Source organism: Paramormyrops kingsleyae, chromosome 18, assembly GCF_048594095.1.
Source record: "Paramormyrops kingsleyae isolate MSU_618 chromosome 18, PKINGS_0.4, whole genome shotgun sequence".
Classification (NCBI taxonomy): domain Eukaryota; kingdom Metazoa; phylum Chordata; class Actinopteri; order Osteoglossiformes; family Mormyridae; genus Paramormyrops; species Paramormyrops kingsleyae.
The window spans coordinates 2,205,485-2,228,367 of NC_132814.1; the positions used below are offsets into that span (position 1 = coordinate 2,205,485).

At 40.0% G+C, this 22,883-nt stretch overlaps 2 long non-coding RNA genes across 5 annotated transcripts in view; both read right to left on the minus strand.

The window, feature by feature from the left end:
• Positions 1-4,353: 4,353 nt before the first annotated feature.
• LOC140579324 (uncharacterized) overlaps positions 4,354-22,883 on the minus strand; it is an 88,131-nt gene continuing 69,601 nt past the window's right edge. For all 4 annotated transcript variants that reach the window (XR_011983415.1, XR_011983417.1, XR_011983416.1 and 1 more), the window contains one exon: positions 4,354-7,437. This is a non-coding gene — a long non-coding RNA (uncharacterized lncRNA). The remainder of the gene's footprint in view (positions 7,438-22,883) is intronic.
• LOC140579328 (uncharacterized) lies at positions 15,778-17,855 on the minus strand. Its single transcript, XR_011983426.1, has 2 exons — positions 17,717-17,855; positions 15,778-17,503 (listed from the first exon to the last, which is right to left on the minus strand). It is a non-coding gene; the product is annotated as an uncharacterized lncRNA (long non-coding RNA).

A 22,883-nucleotide genomic window follows, 5' to 3' on the forward strand; every position in this document is an offset into this window, starting at 1 on the left:
TCCATCCTTATCACTCAACCACGTTTCAGTTATTGCTATAATATCATAAGAGTCCAATGAGATAAGAGCCTCTAAATCATGAATTTTATTCCTAATACTCCTGGCGTTTAAATACAGACAACAAAGGGTAGGCTTATTACAGTGCCTACTTATAATATGATTTTTTTGGGCTTTCCGTTTCCCCCCAGTTACATACTTAACTAACCTCCCTGCCCCCCCAGTCCCTAGTTTAAACATTCCTCAACTACTCTACAAATACGCCTTCCCAGTACACTGGTTCCCCTCCGGTTCAGATGCAACCCATCCGGCTTGAACAGGTCCCACCTGTTCCAGAAGGTCCTCCAGTGCCCCATAAACCTAAACCCCTCTTTCCTACACCATCCTTTTAGCCACGCATTTAATCTCCTTATCTCAGCTAACTTAGCCTCACTTGCGCGTGGCACGGGGAGTATTTCGGAAAATACCACCATGGACGTTCTGCTTCTAAGCTTATTGGCGACTTCTATAAATTTATCCTGCAGAACAGCCCTTCTACCCTTGCCTATGTCGTTGGTGCCAACATGCACCACGACAACTGGATCCACCCCAGCTGGGGCCAAAAGCTTGTCCACACGATCTGGAAGGTCTCCTACCTGGGCACCAGGCAGGCAAGACACCGTACGGGACCCTCTATCACGCGTGCACACATAACTGTCTACTCCCCTAATAATTGAATCCCCCACTACCACAACCTCCCTCTTTCTGGGGGGAGGGGGCTCCTCAGTGCCCAAGGGCCCACCTGCTTCCCCAGTCCCTTCCGGCTCTAAAGCTGGAAGCACCTGAAACCTGTTAGACACAGACACCTCAGGTGATGCCGCCTCTGTAACGTGTGTACGCCTTTTCCTGCGTCTACGACCTACGGTCACCCAGCTCTCTCGACCTCTCTGCTCTTCATTCTCCCTCCCCCCCGTTAGTGGCGTACACACCGTCTCCCTAAACGGCGTATCAACTAGCTCATCTAACTCACTGTTGCATTGGATGCGAGCCAGTTGCTCCTCAAGGTCGCGAACCTTGACCATGAGTGAGTCCACTAGCTTACATCGCTCGCAGATGAAGTCCGACTGGACACTAACGTCCAGAAGGGCAAACATCTTGCAAACGCAACACTGAGCTGGCCCCATAATTAACTAACTCACTATGACCCCGTACTCCCAGCCCAGTAAATTTATATAGTGTATTTAACTATAAAGATTAATTTGCGTAACAATAAATGCAGTAACGTGCGGAGTACACTAAAATAAGTTATTACTTGTGTTAAAACGGAACTTAATTATTATTTTATTAAAAATTTTAAACCTGATAAACTTACTACTACTTACCAGAAGAACTTCTGCCTGAACCAAGTATGAACTAAAAACAAGGCGAAATCGAAGTTGCTCTTGGGAGGTCGAAAAACCACAAAAACCCCCTCACAGCAGGCTACTGCCGGAGCGGGAAAAAAGTGGAAAATGTCCTCCCGGCCCCGACTGGCGACCGAGCAAAGCTCAGGAGCAACTGTCCTTTTCCGACGCTTGGTAGCGATACCGACGTTAGATGTTGTTAGTTATAATCGCCCCGCGGGTGTTCGTTACGGAGTTTAAACGCGGACAGAAAAACGCCGCGCACGCGACACCCGCAGCTCTCCGTCGGTAATAATCGCGCTGTTGATTAACAGACAGGACAGACAAGCACTCACGCTGACCGAAATAAGAACAATAAATAGAAATAAACAGCCACCCACGTAAACAGGTAAAGCACACAAACACTCAAAACACTCCAAAAAAACAATCCCAAACAATCGCTGCAGCTCAACACCACTCTCTCGCAGCAATCCCAGCAATCCTCGCAGCAATCCCAGATATAGATATATATATATATCTAAGTAAACAATTATCAACAGTAATGTTATATAAGGAGCCATACACAGCAAATGTGCCAGTGTTAAATTAACACTGCATGGTGTCTATATGGGTCCACACCATTCAGTGTTACCTTTAAAACTTTACAGTGTGCAGTGAGTGTTGTTTTTACAGTGTTAATGTTTATTAACTCTAATAATGTTCAATTTACACCATAGGGTGTTAAGTCGATGAGTCTCCACCTCCACACCTGCCCCATTTTAATATGCGCACAAGTCATGAGGATCAGAAGTGCCATCCCAGATTTACCCACCATCATGAGAAAGGACGTTACAGCTTTTTCTTGTTTTATATTGAAGTTTTGCTGGCTCAGTTCTTACTGATCTTGGAGTTAAGAGAGCGGTGGTTTTCTAGCAGAAAACTGGACACTGTCTCCAGAGTGATAATTATTTTGTGGTGTCGGTGTTTTTGATTGCTGGTCCTGCCCTTGGATGATTAACATATGTGGAAAGGTGTTAGGTCAGGTGTGATACCCTTTTTTGTGCTGCTCCTGGTACTCCCAACTGCCCTGTGAACCAATGGTGCTGGATGTATATTTGCATAGCATGACACAGTACTGTTTTTTACTTAATAGATTATTTTTAAAATCTACAGTGATTGTGATGAATAGGACAAGAGAGCAAAAACCACAGAAATGGCATTGGCGTGCTAGCCAGTGACTAGGCTAGATGGTTTAGTCTCTATGGCTTAACTAGAGAAGGCATGTTACCATGAAAAACCATTTGTTTCTCTTCTAAGCCTAGGCTTTCTAGGAAAGACATCCAGACCATATGTACCACTACAATTGAGGTTTCTTTGGGGATGCACATATATACAAGCAACGCTACTCAGATAAGTTAATACACATAGACAACCCAGAAAAACTAGTCATCAAATGTGGTAAAGACTAATATCAGTGCCATACCATCCTCGACCGTGGTGGGTTTCTAAAAATTAAGCTAAATGAAAATCTGAATATTAAATGAGCAACGTGATTTGATTTGTTCTTCTATCCCAAGTTGAGGTCTAAAAGCAATAAGGCTACCACCCATTATATCTGCTTTAGTGGAAATACACTCCTTCTACCATTAAGATAGCTCTCACCTTTTCTCAGCCGTGCTAAGCTATGTTATGCAGTGTAATATAATAAGATAAGATAATAATCTGTGTTTGGTGACTGGCGCCATACATTTCACTCACTTTGATACCACAGACAGTACTCAGAAGAGCTTGACTGGTTCTTTCTCATCATAACTGAAGAACTCTATCTTACTCACGTGTAAATAAACACATTTATAACAGCAGCTTTTTAATGCTCGCCAATTTACATGAACACAGTTCATTGGGTATCAAAAGCTGAACTGAAATAAGGCTTGCATAAAAAGAGAAAAGGCTATGTTAGTCTGAATCTTTCTTATTATGGTGGGTTAGTAAAACACAGCAGCTGAATGCCCAAATGAACTCAAAGGAAAGTATATTAAAATGGGGCAGATACGGGCCACCCATTTTGTACTTGTGTGCCACCCATATGGGCTTGCAATTTGGGAAGAGGTGGAGACACATTGTCTTAACACTCTAGGTTGTACATTGAACAATATAACAATATTAACACTGTAGAAACAACACTCACTACACACTGTAAAGTGTTAAAGGTAACACTAAATGGGGTGGACCCATATAGACACCATGCAGTGTTAATTTAACACTGGCACATTTGCTGTGTGTATTAAGTATATGTAGTGATATGTAGAAATTGTTTCTCAGACAGTGATATATATATATATATATATATATATATATATATATATATATATATTAGGGCTGTCAAAATTAACGGGTTAAGGTGGATTAATCCATCATCATGATTAATCTGATTAAAATTTTTAACGCAATTAACCCATCTGCAGCGCAGAATGACTCAAAATCCCTGAAATGTCTCTGGCAACCCATTTCGGGCAATTTTGGTGTGTTCCATTTGCCCTGGGAACTCGTATTCCGAGTCGGATTCCGAGTATTGAAGCCAGAAGTGATGACATATCTCGGAGAAGCACAGAGAATCCCGAGATCAGAATCAATTAACCGGGCTAGAATTGGATTCCATGATTAGTCTGATTATTTGTCGGATTTACGGTAGTTCGGGCTATTGTAAGTCAACGAAGATGAAGACCATTTTAACTGAGGTACCTTAAATACGACAAGTTGTCCGGCTAAGCAAAAAATCTTGCTTTTTGATATGGGTCCATGGTATTGCACTTCTTTGGCAGATGGAATGCATCCGACTCGTGTTCAAGATGTTCAATAAACATGTTAAGTGCATATATATTCCCTTTTTACTTGAGTCTGCTTGCTCATGCAAAATGAAATGTGATTAATATAGATTAAAAATGAATTATATTTCATCGTGATTAATCTAAATTAATCCACAGCAACCCTGTGATTAATCTGATTAAAATTTTTAATCGTTTGACAGCACTAATATATATACATATATACACACACACACACACATTGGACAGGACAAATTCTGCTCTCTCGGACAATACATGACAAGTCCTGGGGACTGATGTCCACATGTAACTTCCATGGACTTTTATACAGAGATTGCACAGCGGATGTTCTTTATTATTCCAGATTAATGGTTTTATTGAATAATATGTAGAAATTATTCTTCAATGTTATATATTTTTGTAAAGGACAATTTCTGCCCTTTAAGACAATGTAACACAAGCCCTGGAGACAGATTTCCATATGCCATTCCATTTTACATTCAAGTTCATAAGTGTCATGTAAAAATGAGTCCCCAGGATGAATCATATATCATTTTGAAGGGCAGAATTTTATCTTTAAGAAATTATATAAAGAAAAACAAAAAAGACAATAGTATTATATTGCCACAATATTATTGAATTTCATTTTTCACAACAGTGCACTAAGCCTCATACATGTTTGTCAAACAGTCTTGGTCCCCAATTATGGCAGGCAGGTCAGAAACATAATGCTGCTCCACACAGCACTTGAACTGCATGTATTAACTGTAATAGGTAGTACAGACTATTACACAGCTGATATGTGGCTTCACATTTTAAACTCTGAATGGTGTTTGTACAGCTTAAACTGTAGACCTAGCATGTCAAAGCGGGAATAATAATAAAAAAGCAAAACAAATATTTCATTCAATCCAATTTTATTTATATAGCATTTTTTACAACGGATGTTGTCACAAAGCAGCTTTACATGTCACTGGATCCAAGCCCCTAAAGAACAAGCCCAAGGCGACAGTGGCAAGGAAAAACTCCCCAAGCTGAAAATAGGAAAAAACCTTGAGAGGATACAAGACTCAGAAGGGGGCCCCATCCTCCTCTGGGCGATACCGGAACAGTTCATGCAGTTTAAATTATCCAAAAGTGTGTGTCTAGATAAGGTTTAGAGAGTCTCTAATGGATCCTGCAAAAAGGCCTCCGCAGGGTCCACCTATCATAAAGTCAGATTTTTCCAATGGTGAGCCATTGGGTCTCTATGAGGTGTTGGTCCAAGTACAGGCGAACAGCGGCATTCTGTCATGTCCAGTATAGAGTCCAGTAGGAGGAGGGTCCCGCAGGAATCTGGCAGCACAGGGTCTCCATAGAGCTGGATCCTGTAACCACAGGCATCCTAGGCAGAACATCTACGTCCTTTGCTGGCTCCATGAAGTGTGTATGCAGCTCGGCAGAAGAGAGTGGATTAGTCACACATATGATGCTCTGAAGAGTGAAGGGTTTATGCAAGTATAATGTTAAAAGACGGAGGTCCTTAACACGGATATAACAACTTAGCTACGAAGGTGAACTGGACGGTAGCACAGACATTTCTTAAGTGGGCATCCAGAGATATCGTCCCCCCTCCAATCCAACGTCAGTGTGAATGCAGATGTGGACATCCAGAGACATCAGCACCCCTTTTCTCCACTAGTTGTGTATGGAGCTCGACAGGAGGAATGGAGATGTAGAGAAAGGGGTTAGTCACACACATAATGTACTGCAAAATAAAGAGTAAACACAAGTGCCATGAAGCAGAATTGATCTCCGGCAGGCCTCAGTTTACAGTGAAGGAATTGTAAGGCAGACATGCTAACAAAGCAGTTTTACATATTACCAATTCCAAACCATTAATGGGCAACCTTAGAGTAACAATGGCTAGAAAAGAAAACCTTAGCTATAAGTAGGAATAAAACATTGTGAAAAGCCAAGACTCCGCATGCACATGTTCTCCCCTTACAGAGTCAGATCACGCATTTGAAGCGTTCCCAAATGTTTGTGTGTTTTAGTTTCCTGTTAGTGAACGCTCTTCTGCCATTCTGTCTGACATCCAATAGAAAGTCCACTGTGTCTCCGCAATGTCCAGCTCCAGGTAATTATAGCCATTTTATGCAGCTGTATGGAGTCCAGTAGGTCTCAGCAGTGTGCCAGTGATGCAGGGCCTCTGCAGACCTGGATCGTAGAACCACAGAAAGGCAGACTATCTGCCGAATGCAGCTTAGCAAAGAGAAATAAGAATGGGTCAGCAAAATACAGAACATGGAATGTACTGCAAAATACAAGGTGTACCCAACAGCCATGATGCAGTGCAGGAGCCACTTCAACTACCACCAATGTGCAACACCCACCTTGCTGATGCAACACAGTCATTCTGCAGCAGTTACACTTACTATACATTAGCTAAAGTGGTGAAGAATTCACAGATTAGTGATTAGGAGGCAAATTTGAAAGGGTCATGGTGACAGTTGTAGCAGGACATAATTCTTCATTCTGACCTTAATGAGTATTATAGTCAGGTACACTGCAATTCATTCCACTTGAAAAGTTACAACTTAAGCTGAGTCAGTGTAGGTGTGTGTCTCAGTAACCTAAATATTTGGGCTTGCAATCCAAAGCTTGCTGGTTCAAAGGTGGATAACTGTATGTTGATGGGCCCTTGAGTCATGAAAAATGATGAATGTAGTGAATTACTATATTCTCTAATTACTTTGTGTAGTTAATTATTAAAGAAACATAAATTATTAAAGAAACAAATCTGCATTGGCAGAATAAAGAATTAAAAATGAAAATAAACTATTATTAAACAAATATTACTTTCCTGTCGTACCTTGTCTTATTCTAGCTTACCTTAGCCATTCCTATCCTACCTTATCCTATTCTATCTTTTCTAAGCCATTCCTATCCTACCTTACGCTATTCTCTTATCTTACCCACTTTCTATCCTACCGTATCCTATTCCATCGTATCTCAGCCATTCCTATCCTACCTTATGCTATTCTATCTTAGCCATTACTATCCTACCTTATGCTATTCTATCTTACCTTAGCTATTCCTATCCTACCTTATGCTATTCTATCTTAGCCATTACTATGCTACCTTATGCTATTCTCTTATCTTAGCCGTTCCAATCTTACCCATTCGTATACTATCTTATCCTATTCTATTCTATCTTGCCTTAGCCATTCCTGTTCAACCTTATGCTATTCTCTTATCTTAGCCGTTCCATTCTTAGCCATTCCTATCCTACCTTATCCTATTCTATCATACCTTAGCCATTCCTATCCTACCTTATCTTATTCTGAATTACCTTAGCCATTCCTATCCTACCTTATGCTATACTGTTACCTTAGCCGTTCCTATCTTACCCATTCCTATCCTACTTTATGCTATTCTACTTTAGCCATTCCTAACCTACCTTATGCTAAGCTATCATTCTTTAGCCATTCCTGTCCTACTTTATGCTTTTCTATCTTACCTTACCCATTCAACAACAACGAATAACAAATTTATTTTTTTATAGTGCATTTTGACAACATTACATCGTCTCAAAGCGCTTTACAGCATCGCCACCCAAAGCCCCCAGTGAATAAGCCATAGGCGACACTATCCTACCTTATGCGATTCTATCTTATCCGTTACTTTCCTAACTTATCCTATTCTATCTTACCTTACCCATTCCTATCCTACCTTATCCTATTCTATCTTGCCTAACCCATTCCTATCCTTCCTCATCCTTTCCAATCTTGCCTTAGCCATTCCTATCCTACCTTATGCTATTCTCTTATCTTAGCCGTTCCTATCTCAGCCATTCCTATCCTACCTTATCCTAATCTATCATTCCTTAACCATTGCTATCCTACCATATGCTATTCTACCTCACCCATTCCTATCCTACCTTATGCTATTCTACCTTACCCATTCCTAACCAACCTTATCCTAATATATCATTCTTTAGCCATTCCTACCCTACCTTATGCTATTCTACCTTACCCATTCCTATCCAACCTTATTCTAATCTATCATTCTTTAGCCATTCCTATCCTACCTTATGCTTTTCTATCTTATCTTACCCATTCAACAACAACGGGTACAAATTTATTTCTCTATAGTGCATTATGACAACATTACATCGTCTCAATGCGCTTTACAGCATCCCCACCCAAAGCCCCCAGTGAGTAAGCCATAGGCGACACTACCCTACCTTATGCTATTCTATCTTATCCCTTCCTATCCTACCTTATCCTATTCTATCTTACCTTACCCATTCCTATCCTACCTTATCCTATTCTATCTTGCCTTAGCCATTCCTATCCTACCTTATGCTATTCTCTTATCTTAGCCGTTCCTATCTCAGCCATTCCTATCCTACCTTATCCAATTCAACCTTATCTTAGAGATTCCTATCCTATCTCATCCACCGGTATCTTATCCATTCCTATCCTACGTCATCCAAGTCTAACTTATCTTAGCCATTCCTATCCTACATTATCATAATCTATCATTCCTTAGCCATTCCTATCCTACCTTATCATAATCTATCATTCCTTAGCCATTCCTATCCTTCCTTATGCTATTCTAACTCACCCATTCCTATCCTACCTTATGCTATTCTACTTTACCCATTCCTAACCTACCTTATGCTATTCTACCTTACCCATTCCTATCCAACCTTATCCTAATATATCATTCTTTAGCCATTCCTATCCTACATTAAGCTATTCTACCTTACCCATTCCTACCCTACCTTATGCTATTCTACCTTACCCATTCCTATCCAACCTTATCCTAATCTATCATTCTTTAGCCATTCCTATCCTACCTTATGCTTTTCTATCTTATCTTACCCATTCAACAACAACGGGTAACAAATATATTTTTCTATAGTGCATTATGACAACATTACATCGTCTCAAAGCGCTTTACAGCATCCCCACCCAAAGCCCCCAGTGAGTAAGCCATAGGCGACACTACCCTACCTTATGCTATTCTATCTTATCCGTTCCTTTCCTACCTTATCCTATTCTATCTTACCTTACCCATTCCTATCCTACCTTATCCTATTCAATCTTGCCTTAGCCATTCCTATCCTACCTTATGCTATTCTCTTATCTTAGCCGTTCCTATCTCAGCCATTCCTATCCTACCTTATCCAATTCAACCTTATCTTAGAGATTCCTATCCTATCTCATCCACCGGTATCTTATCCATTCCTATCCTACGTCATCCAAGTCTAACTTATCTTAGCCATTCCTATCCTACCTTATCATAATCTATCATTCCTTAGCCATTCCTATCCTACCTTATGCTATTCTAACTTACCCATTCCTATCCTACCTTATGCTATTCTACTTTACCCATTCCTAACCTACCTTCTGCTATTCTACCTTAGCCATTGCTATATAAACTTATGCTAAGCTATCATTCTTTAGCCATTCCTGTCCTACTTTATGCTTTTCTATCTTACCTTACCCATTCCTATCCTACCTTATCCTATTCTATCTTGCCTTAGCCATTCCTATCCTACCTTATGCTATTCTCTTATCTTAGCCGTTCCTATCTCAGCCATTCCTATCCAACCTTATCCAATTCAACCTTATCTTAGAGATTCCTATCCTATCTCATCCACCGGTATCTTATCCATTCCTATCCTACCTCATCCAAGTCTAACTTATCTTAGCCATTCCTATCCTACCTTATCCTAATCTATCATTCCTTAGCCATTCCTATCCTACCATATGCTATTCTCTTATCTTAGCCGTTCTTATCTCAGCCATTCCTATCCTACCTTATCCAATTCAACCTTATCTTAGAGATTCCTATCCTATCTTATCCACCGGTATCTTATCCGTTCCTATCCTACCTCATTCAAATCTAACTTATCTTAGCCATTCCTATCCTACCTTATGCTATTCTAACTTGCCGATTCCTATCCTACCTTATCCTAGTCTATTTTTCCTTAACCATTCCTACCCTACCTTATGCTATTCTACCTTACCCATTCCTATCCAACCTTATCCTAATCTATCATTCTTTAGCCATTCCTATCCTACCTTATGCTTTTCTATCTTATCTTACCCATTCAACAACAACGGGTAAAAAATTTATTTTTTTATAGTGCATTTTGACAACATTACAGCGTCTCAAAGCGCTTTACAACATCCCCACCCAAAGCTCCCAGTGAGTAAGCCATAGGCGACACTATCCTACCTTATGCGATTCTATCTTATCCGTTCCTTTCCTACCTTATCCTATTCTATCTTACCTTACCCATTCCTATCCTACAGTACCTTATCCTTTTCTATCTTCCCTAACCCATTTCTATCCTTCCTCATCCTTTCCAATCTTGCCATAGCCATTCCTATCCTACCTTATCCTATTCTATCTTGCCTAACCCATTCCTATCCATCCTCATCCTTTCCTATCTTGCCTTAGCCATTCCTATCCTACCGTATGCTATTCTCTTATCTCAGCCATTCCTATCCTACCTTATCCTAATCTATCATTCCTTAGCAATTCCTATCCTACCTTATGCTATTCTAACTTACCGATTCCTATCCTACCTTATCCTAGTCTATTATTCCTTACCAATTCCTATCCTACCTTATGCTATTCTACCTTACCCATTCCTATCCTACCTTATGCTATTCTACCTTACCCATTCCTATCCAACCTTATCCTAATCTATCATTCTTTAGCCATTCCTATCCTACCTTATGCTACTGTCTTATCTTAGCCGTTCCTATCTTATCCGTTCCTATCCTACCTTATCCTATTCAATCTTATCTTAGCCATTCCTATCCTACCTTATGCTATTCTATCTTACCTTAGCCATTCCTATCCTACCTTATGCTATTCTATCTTACCTTAGCCATTCCTATCCTACCTTATGCTATTCTATCTTACCTTAGCCATTCCTATCCTACTTTATGCTATTCTATCTTACCTTAGCCATTCCTATCCTACCTTATGCTATTCTATCTTACCTTAGCCATTCCTATCCTACCTTATGCTACTGTCTTATCTTAGCCGTTCCTATCTTATCCGTTCCTTTCCTATCTTATCCTATTCTATCTTACCTTACCCATTACTATCCTTCCTCATCCTTTCCTATCTTGCCTTAGCCATTCCTATCCTACCGTATGCTATTCTCTTATCTCAGCCATTCCTATCCTACCTTATCCTAATCTATCATTCCTTAGCAATTCCTATCCTACCTTATGCTATTCTAACTTACCGATTCCTATCCTACCTTATGCTATTCTCTTATCTTAGCCGTTCCTATCTCAGCCATTCCTATCCTACCTTATCCAATTCAACCTTATCTTAGAGATTCCTATCCTATCTCATCCACCGGTATCTTATCCATTCCTATCCTACGTCATCCAAGTCTAACTTATCTTAGCCATTCCTATCCTACATTATCCTATTCTACCTTACCCATTCCTATCCAACCTTATCCTAATCTATCATTCTTTAGCCATTCCTATCGTACCTTATGCTTTTCTATCTTATCTTACCCATTCAACAACAACGGGTAACAAAAATATTTTTCTATAGTGCATTATGACAACATTACATCGTCTCAATGCGCTTTACAGCATCCCCACCCAAAGCCCCCAGTGAATAAGCCATAGGCGACACTACCCTACCTTATGCTATTCTATCTTATCCGTTCCTTTCCTACCTTATCCTATTCTATCTTACCTTACCCATTCCTATCCCACCTTATCCTTTTCTATCTTGCCTTAGCCATTCCTATCCTACCTTATCCTATTCTATCTTGCCTAACCCATTCCTATCCATCCTCATCCTTTCCTATCTTGCCTTAGCCATTCCAATCCTACCTTATGCTATTTTAACTTGCCGATTCCTATCCTACCTTATCCTAGTCTATTTTTCCTTAACCATTCCTACCCTACCTTATGCTATTCTACCTTACCCATTCCTATCCAACCTTATCCTAATCTATCATTCTTTAGCCATTCCTATCCTACCTTATGCTTTTCTATCTTATCTTACCCATTCAACAACAACGGGTAACAAATTTATTTCTCTATAGTGCATTATGACAACATTACATCGTCTCAATGCGCTTTACAGCATCCCCACCCAAAGCCCCCAGTGAGTAAGCCATAGGCGACACTACCCTACCTTACGCTATTCTATCTTATCCGTTCCTTTCCTACCTTATCCTATTCTATCTTACCTTACCCATTCCTATCCTTCCTCATCCTTTCATATCTTGCCTTAGCCATTCCTATCCTACCTTATGCTATTCTCTTATCTTAGCCGTTCCTATCTCAGCCATTCCTATCCTACCTTATCCAATTCAACCTTATCTTAGAGATTCCTATCCTATCTTATCCACCGGTATCTTATCCGTTCCTATCCTACCTCATCCAAATCTAACTTATCTTAGCCATTCCTATCCTACCATATGCTATTCTAACTTACCCATTCCTATCCTACCTTATCCTAATCTATTATTCCGTAACCATTCCTATCCTACCTTATGCTATTCTACCTTACCCATTCCTATCCTACCTTATGCTACTCTACCTTCTTACCCATTCCTATCCTACCTTATCCTATTCTATCTTATCTTAGCCATTCCTATCCTACCTTATGCTATTATATCATACCTTATCCGAATCTATCATTCCTTAGCCATTCCTAACCTACCTAATGCTATTCTACCTTACCCATTGCTATCCGACCTTATCCTAATCTATCATTCTTTATCCATTCCTATCCTACCTTTTGCTTTTCTATCTTACCTTACCCATTCAACAATAACGAATAACAAATGTATTATTTTATAGTGCATTATCACAACATTACATCGTCTCAAAGCGCATTACAGCATCCCCACCCAAAGCCCCCAGTGAGTAAGCCATAGCCGACACTATCCTACCTTATGCTATTCTATCTTATCCATTCCCTTCCTACCTTATCCTATTCTATCTTACCTTACCCATTCCTATCCTACCTTATCCTATTCCATTCTATTCTATTCTATCTTGCCTTCCCCATTCCTATACTTCGTCATCCTTTCCTATCTTGCCTTAGCCATTCCTATCCTACCTTATGCTATTCTCTTATCTTAGCCGTTCCCATCTCAGCCATTCCTATCCTACCTTATCCAATTCAACCTTATCTTAGAGATTCATATCCTATCTTATCCACCGGTATCTTATCCGTTCCTATCCTACCTCATCCAATTCTAACATATCTTACCCATTCCTATCCTACCTTATCCTATTCAATCTTATCTTAGCCATTCCCATCCTACTTTATGCTATTCTACCTCACCCATTCCTATCCTACCTTATCCTATTCTATCTAATCTTAGCCATTCCTATCCTACCTTTTGCTATTCTACCTTAGCCATTACTATCCTACCGTATGGTATTCTATCTTACCTTAGCCATTCCTATCCTACCTTATGCTATTCTATCTTACCATAGCCATTCCTATCCTAACTTTTGCTATTCTACCTTAACCATTCCTATCCTACCTTATCCTATTCTATTTTATCTTAGCCATTCCCATCCTACCTTATGCTATTCTACCTTACCCATTGCTATCCGACCTTATCCTAATCTATCATTCTTTAGCCATTCCTATCCTACCTTATGCTTTTCTATCTTACCTTACCCATTCAACAACAATGAATAACACATTTATTTTTTTATAGTGCATTATTACAACATTACATAGTCTCAAAGCACTTTACAGCATCCCCACCCAAAGCCCCCAGTGACTAAACCATAGGCGACATTATCCTACCTTATGCTATTCTATCTTACCTTAGCCATTCCTATCCTACCTAATCCAATTCTATCTTACCTTAGCCATTCCTATCCTACCGTATGGTATTCTATCTTACATTAGCCATTCCTATCATACCTTATGCTATTCTATCTTACCTTAGGCATTCCTATCCTACCTTATGCTATTCTATCTTACCTTAGCCATTCCTATCCTACCTAATCCAATTCTATCTTACCTTAGCCATTCCTATCCTACCGTATGGTATTCTATCTTACCTTAGCCATTCCTATCATACCTTATGCTATTCTATCTTACCTTAGGCATTCCTATCCTACCTTATGCTATTCTATCTTACCTTAGCCATTCCTATCCTACTTTATGCTATTCTATCTTACCTTAGCCATTCCTATCCTACCTTATGCTACTGTCTTATCTTAGCCGTTCCTATCTTATCCGTTCCTATCCTACCTTATCCTATTCAATCATATCTTAGCCATTCCTATCCTACCTTATGCTATTCTATCTTACCTTAGCCATTCCTATCCTACCTTATGCTATTCTATCTTACCTTAGCCATTCCTATCCTACTTTATGCTATTCTATCTTACCTTAGCCATTCCTATCCTACCTTATGCTATTCTATCTTACCTTAGCCATTCCTATCCTACTTTATGCTATTCTATCTTACCTTAGCCATTCCTATCCTACAGTACCTTATCATATTCTACCTTACCTTAATCATTCCTATCCTACCTTATGCTATTATATCGTATCTTAGCCATTCCTATCCTACCTTATCCTATTCGATCCTATACATTCCTATCCTACTTCATCCAATTCTATCTCATCTTAGCCATTCTTATCCTACCTTATCCTATTCTATCTTATCTTAGCCCTTCCTATCCTACCTTATCCTATTTTATCTCATCCTATCCTATCTTATTTTGTCTCATTCTATCTTATCTTATCCTATTTTATCTCATTCTATCCTATTTTACCTTAGCCTATCTTATCCTAAGATAAAATAGGATAAGATAGGCTAAGATAAGATAAGAACAATAGAAATTTACAAACGAGAGGGGGCCATTCGGCCCAACAAGCTCATTTGGGGAGAACTTAACTAATAGCTCAGAGTTGTTAAAATCTTATCTAGCTCTGATTTAAAGGAACCCAGGGTTTTAGCTTACGCTACACTAGCAGGAAGACTATTCCATACTCTAACTACACGTTGTGTAAAGAAGTGCTTCCTCAAATTTGCTTTAAAATGTTCTCCCGCTGATTTCCACTTATGTCCACGAGTTCTAGTATTTAAACTAATATTGAAATAGTCATTTGGCTGAACAGCATCCAGACCTGTCAGCATCTTATAGACCTGGATCATGTCCCCCTTAGTCTCCTTTGCTCAAGGCTAAACAGATTCAGCTCAGCTAACCTCTCGTCACACGACATTCCTCTAAGACCAGGAATCATTCTCGTAGCCCTCCGTTGCACCTTTTCTAAGGCAGCAATGTCCTTCTTAAGGTATGGTGACCAAACCTGCACACGATATTCTAGGTGGGGTCTTACCTAGTAATTATATAAATGTAACATCACCTCCCTTGACTTAAACTCCACACACCTAGAGATATAACCCAACATTCTATTTTATTGCTTCCCCACACTTTGCGAGAGTGGGACATGGAAGCATCAACATACACACCGAGATCTTTCTAATATAAGAGCTTTACAATATGTAACCCTTCTTTCTAGGCTCAGGGAGGAGGATGATTAGTAAAAGAAGTCCACCCAAAAACTTATTTCCTTATCTTATTTATTTTGACCTGTAACCACTTACCTAATCAATAATATAACAATAAACTATCTCCTCTCTAAGGCTCAGCCTGGTTCCGTCTCTATATAATCATTTCCAAACCCTTTTCCATCAGTTTTGTGTCTTTTCTTTTCTTATCTGGAATCCAACGGAGGGCGCTCGGCTCCGGTGCAGATCCTGGCAGGGTGCGTGTGACCGTATTCTTCCCCTGACCGTTTTCCTCTCCGAGTAGTGGTGTGCGATACCACAAGATTTGTGACAGCAGGACAGAATTTTGGTAAGGTTAATAAGTAAATAAATACTTTATTATAAAACACAAGTAACACAAAATGTATTTTTCTTAAATAAAGTGCACAAAATTAGAGAACCCGCTTATTTAAAAAAATAATAATAATAAAAATAATTAGTGAAAATACAAAAAAAAGTACAATAAAAAATACAATAAAGTTTAAAAACATTAAATGAAAAAGCTAACACAAAATGGTAATTATAGTCAATCAAATCTGAGCTATATTCAGTATATTTCTTTCAATTCCAGTAAATGTATTCATTTTATAACATGTGGCAATGGGATAATATTGTATCAAATAACACGCTCATTTCGATTAATTAATCACAGAAGAAGTAATGAGTTAAAAAATAACTTTGATTAACCGCATTCCATGATTCTGGTCACGGTGACTGAAAAATCATCACGTTAACCCAAACCATATACCTATTTGAACCTGATGCTAACACTAGCATCCATGATAAAAAGGTCTTAGCATAATTTATACATTTTGAGTTTTAACCACTTGCACTTTGAAAGTTTAATATTAACTAATGCTGAAGATGACTAAAACATTACTGGCACCACTATACTCTACCTGGATATTCTCTGCCAAATTGCAAGGCCTCTGCCAGTGCGTGTGTGTGCGCGCGCAAGTGAGCCTGTGTGCTTGCCTGGCGCCGCTGAGTCACGTGACGGTAATGTTGGCATCAAATTACAAGACTGAGGAGGAGGAGCAAAGCCTGTCGCGTACTTATCGTTTTATCAATTATGTCATAACGACAATATCCTCGATATAATTTGCTTTCAGGGTTTCACACACTATCACAGCCTTAACCTGGACTGCGGACATCTAAAAGAAAAATATGGGTAGGGAATATGGCGCACTAGAAAAATAAAACATATCCCTTTTTTCCCTTTTACACATAACGAACTCATATCACAACAACATGTACATATCGATGACACATTATAACATCCAAGGTTTACGTAATCTCAATGGGCAAATGAAGCATTATTTAAATCCCCGGTAGGTTTTTTCCTTTACTTTTTATATCCCGCCATAGCACAATGAACATTTTCCCTTAACTCAGTCCCGTAACACTCACCGAAAAACTAAAGGATAACTCTTTTTTTTCCCCCAAATTACTTTTAATTTAAGAAAAGCTAAAATTAAACCAGCTGCTGGCTTGGTAGCTCCACCATGCCGGCCTGTCTTATTCCACTTTCCGTGCGCTTCTCTCCTTCTTTCTATATATTTTTCTTTAAGAGCTCTGCTAAACTGCCACACTCCTAATCCAGGTCTTTACCTTCGGCATGTAACACACCCTCCGCGTAGAACAGGGCTTCTCCGTCTCATCCGTCTTCTTGATCACATCTTTCACCATGCTGACTTTCTCCACCTTCTCGCTGCTGTTCTTTTCCACGGCCTCATTTTTTTCTAAATGGGTGTCAGATTCCTTAGCTGTTATTTTAATTGTAACGGTCATTTTAATTTTAATCTTAACTACTTTCATTTCTTTGCTCTCCATTTTTAAGATATTAAGTCTCTTAAAAATGCAGCCACTCGCCAAGATGCTCGAAAGACGTTTGAGAAAAGAAGTACATGTGATTCTAAAGTAATCAAGCTGTTGCCACGGACGCCCATTCGTACCATAACAAACAATACGATCCTATGCAGGTCGTCGGCGACTTTCGGCTGCGATCGGCTCCGACTGACCGGTCGTAGGTCCGATCCGGCCGTAAGCAGGTTGCCGACTCTGACGCATCTGGAGCGAGACTCAGGCTTTCAGACTCAAACGCTCACAGCAATCAATCTTATGGCGAATCTCTATTCATCCATTTTAAACCCAAAATTGGCTACATCAAAAGCGTTGGGGCAGTTTGCAAACCCTAAATACTATTTGCAAGGTAATAAAACTGTTAGGTACATGTAGCCTAAGTACGTGTGTAAATCTCACGCCAACCAGCTGACCAAAGTTGGCAACCCTGCGTAAGTCACCCCTTTATTTTATATGCAAAAATGATTGTATGCAGGGGGCACATACCTGGTGTGCAAGTACTGTACTCATTCGCTGTCTAAACCGATACGCGCTGCAATGTACAGTAGCAGCGCAAATGCGTATTTTTTTCATTTGCATTCGCGCTGTTATGACAAGAAATCACTGCATTCTAGCCTTCATGCCGCGAAAGAAGTACAAATTAGCCACATAAATATTCAATTGCAACGGTAATTTTTTGTCATAACAGCGTGAATGCACATAAAATAAATACGTATTTGCGCTGCGCTACAACAAGGAATTGCCGCGCGTGTACTGGGAATGCGCACTTGCGTACCATGCAGTTACTGTATGTGCGCTCCTGATCATATGTATAGTAGGCCTATATCGTACAATAAATTATATATTTAAGCCGTATTGTTTGGTGTTTTTTAATCTTTTAATCATAATTTTCTTCGTTCATTCCTGCCGACAGTTCGCAGACATACGCTCCGGGTAACACGATCACAGCCAGACGCGGCACAACAGTGAAGAATCGGGAAACAAGGGATTTATTGGGGAAAACAGCCAGGAACACGAGGCAATACAGGTAGCGACTTCAATGACAGGACTGGGGAAACATACGTTGATGCGGAGTTAAATACATAGGACTAATGGAAACAACTCGAAACAGCTGAGGATATCGGGATTCCACATGAGGTTAACGAGGGGGCGTGGCACACTGGAGGCGGGGATGAGCGGGGCATGATAATTGTAAGATAGACCACCATGAATTGCTGGGCTGTCACTCAGTACCGGAAGGCGAACCACAGTTCTGCATACAAAGATCGGCGTCAGTGGACCTGCAGCAGCATACCTGTAAGTTTACATAAGTGCAAGCTACCTGTAAACCCTGCTGACTAGTTTGTACAAAAAATGAGTCTATGATAGATTACTGGTGATTTTTATGTCGGGTATCAGAATGACATTATTAGGTATACAATGCATTGTATATGGAAAAAAAGTTAAGTCTAAATCATAGAAAAACCAGACCTGCTGGAGCAAAACTAAATATACTAAAAATGTTTGTTTATGAAGGGTGTTTGAAAAATGTCATTTGATATTATTCACCAAATTTGATGTCGGCTAGTGTAATTTATGTTGAACTTTAATTGTAAATCGTGACAAAACCAGACGTGTGGTGGCAAATTGGAAGCCATATTCTGAAACTACATTAAAATCTGTAGAACATGCACTTGTTGTTGTTAAATCACCTAACAAAAACTTTTAAAATGTCTGCTGGTATATTATATATCTATGCTATATCTTTATTTAGGCCATAATATGTGCTCTTGATGTGTTGTTTTTCAGTGAGCTGGAGGCATTTGACAAAAACATCCTTTTAGAAATGCATGAGGATTTTTCTTTTTGAAAAGTAGTGTATCTGTAAGGTTTGTGACACAACAGAGAAATTAAATATTATGTTTCAATCCTCAGGGTCAAGACTCTGGTCTCCAGCTCACTGTTCTCTGTTACATTTCCATGGCCATTTTGTCCGATAATATTATTGGATTTTTCTATGCTATATTTTTATGTGTAGTTATTGTGTGCTGTGTAAATTATTATAAATAATTGTTTCTTTTCCTTGTGATGTACACTCACCTAAAGGATTATTAGGAACACCTGTTCAATTTGTCATTAATGCAATTATCTAATCAACCAATCACATGGCAGTTGCTTCAATGCATTTAGGAGTGTGGTCCTGGTCAAGACAATCTCCTGAACTCCAAACTGAATGTCAGAATGTGAAAGAAAGGTGATTTAAGCAATTTTGAGCGTGGCATGGTTGTTGGTGCCAGACGGGCCGGTCTGAGTATTTCACAATCTGCTCAGTTACTGGGATTTTCACGCACAACCATTTCTAGCGTTTACAAAGAATGGTGTGCAAAGGGAAAAACATCCAGTATGCGGCAGTCCTGTGGGCGAAAATGCCTTGTTGATGCTAGAGGTCAGAGGAGAATGGGCCGACTGATTCAAGCTGATAGAAGAGCAACTTTGACTGAAATAACCACTCGTCACAACCGAGGTATGCAGCAAAGCATTTGTGAAGCCACAAGACGCACAACCTTGAGGCGGATGGGCTACAACAGCAGAAGACCCCACCGGGTACCACTCATCTCCACTACAAATAGGAAAAAGAGGCTACAATTTGCACGAGCTCACCAAAATTGGACAGTTGAAGACTGGAAAAATGTTGCCTGGTCTGATGAGTCTCGATTTCTGTTGAGACATTCAAATGGTAGAGTCAGAATTTGGTGTAAACAGAATGAGAACATGGATCCATCATGCCTTGTTACCACTGTGCAGGCTAGTGGTGGTGGTGTAATGGTGTGGGGGATGTTTTCTTGGCACACTTTAGGCCCCTTAGTGCCAATTGGGCATCGTTTAAATGCCACGGCCTACCTGAGCATTGTTTCTGACCATGTCCATCCCTTTATTTAATTGGGGCCCTTAATTGGTTTCTTGAACATGACAATGAGTACACTGTACTTAAATGGCCCCCACAGTCACCAGATCTCAACCCAATAGAGCATCTTTGGGATGTGGTAGAACGGGAGCTTCGTGCCCTGGATGTGCATCCCACAAATCTCCATCAACTGCAAGATGCTATCCTATCAATATGGGCCAACATTTCTAAAGAATGCTTTCAGCACCTTGTTGAATCAATGCCACATAGAATTAAGGCAGTTCTGAAGGCGAAAGGGGGTCAAACACCGTATTAGTATGGTGTAGGAATTATTAGCTCAGGTAAATTTTTATATCTCCACCAATATGTTTGAATTAATTAAAGTTTAATTAATTATTATTTAATGCTGATTATTAATCAATTGTTATGCCGAATGGTCGGCTCCTCCAAACTCGATTGCGGTATCCCCGTGAGTCTGTTAATGTGAGACTTAAACGGGATTCACTAATTACCAGTATCACTTAGTAACCTGGGTTAGAAGGCTCGTCCACCGAGCTGCGTCACCAGGTAATGTAAACAATTGGTAGCGAAGCCCCCCTCACGGCCGATGAGAGAGAGTCTCGCGATGTTTCAGGCGAGTTTGAGGTTCAGAGGCACAAAGGCAGGAACTTATTATGAGACACACAATAACGGAGGCTAAAGTTGTGTAAAAGACATGCATTTATTCCTAGCTAACACTACAACTGACATAAGACAGACATTACACCTAACACAAACAACAAACACGAAATAACGGAATAAAACAAACAATGTAATTATGAAAATGCAATGACCGGATTTAAATGAGTAACCTGAAATTGGAAATACTGTTCTGCAAAGCAAGCACAGTTTGTGGAAACACGACCCTAAAGTCTTATAGCAGGTTAACAGAACAGCTTAAGTTGTTAGAATGAAAGGAAGTTGGTTTACTTGGTTGAAGAGTGGGGGGGGGGGGTCTTGGCAGTTGATGGCAGAGCTGCTGAGCCGATGGCACTCAGGAAGGCGCGGCGTTTTAAGCAGTGGAGTGGAGCCCCTTTGGATTCTCTCTCCTGGTGAAGCTTTGTCTTGGGTGCTGTCCTCTGTTCAGCTGGGCCTTCACCGGAGGGTTTCTGGTGGGCTTCTCTGCTCCCGGGCTGATGGTCTTTTCTGTACGGCTGCTGGGTGTTCTCAACACTTGATGATCTGTTTGCCCCGGCTGATGTTCTTCTTCGGGCTGGCGGTTATTCTCTGCACAGCTGCTGGTTGTTCTCTGCGCTGCTTTGTTCTGAGGTCCAGGTTTTTATGGTCTAAAGTTCATGAATAGGGATGACCAGGAATTCGAATCCTGGCCCAATGGCTGGCCATCCATTTGGCGGGCTTTCGGAAGGGGGTCTGTATCAGTCCTTTTGGGATTTATGGCCCGACTGATTCTCCCTTTACTGATGATTTTCATTAAGCTGTTATAACTTTTGATACATCCACTTATATGGTAATCACTGACCAGATTTGGAATCAGGAGTGATTTTCCATCAGTTTGACACCAAATATGCCATACCAGCTTCACAGGTACATACCTCATACCATCTGCATTAATTGATTAAACAATTAATTATTTTATCTATGTGACTCATTCACATCAGTATGGGATACAGGTGTTTTGGGTTGCACCTCAACAGATGTTACACTTTGTGCAGATATTACATCAAATATTCATATTACAAACAGCACATCTTATCCATAGATAGGCTTGGCCGTTAGTTTGTGGTAATAACAATATGTTGCACATCTGGAAACAACATATTTTGTTTGGTGTGGCTTATGCCAATTCATCTTCTCCAGAATGGATAAGATACACCTAAATTCAGTTCTTTTAACATAGCATGGTAGAAACAACGAAACTTGGTAACCGTCCACCAAGATCAGATAAGGACCACAAAGGAATGTTGGAAGAGAACAATATTTATTTAAATTTATATGTGTTCAAGTGCAAAGGGGTGAAATAGGTGATACTCCGTGAACATGGTTATAAGGGTGGCACACAAAACACTAAGATTGTCTAAGGACACATACAAACATAACCTATCTGTATATTGAGACTAGTAGTCGTGAGTAAATCAATATACAGGGTATACAAAAGCCAAACTTAAATGAAATTTCCTTTAGGGTGTTCGTCTGTTGGGTGAGTGAGATGTAAGGCAGAGTGTATGTGGAGGGGGTTGTGTGCCAAGTCGAGGGACCCCTGTCCGTGAAGTCCACTCTGCTTGTCTGTAGGTTCCTAAATCTTTGGGCAATAAAAGTTGGAGTGCTAGCCTCCCTGGTTATCTGTGTGTGTGTGTGTTTGTGTGTGTAACCCCCCT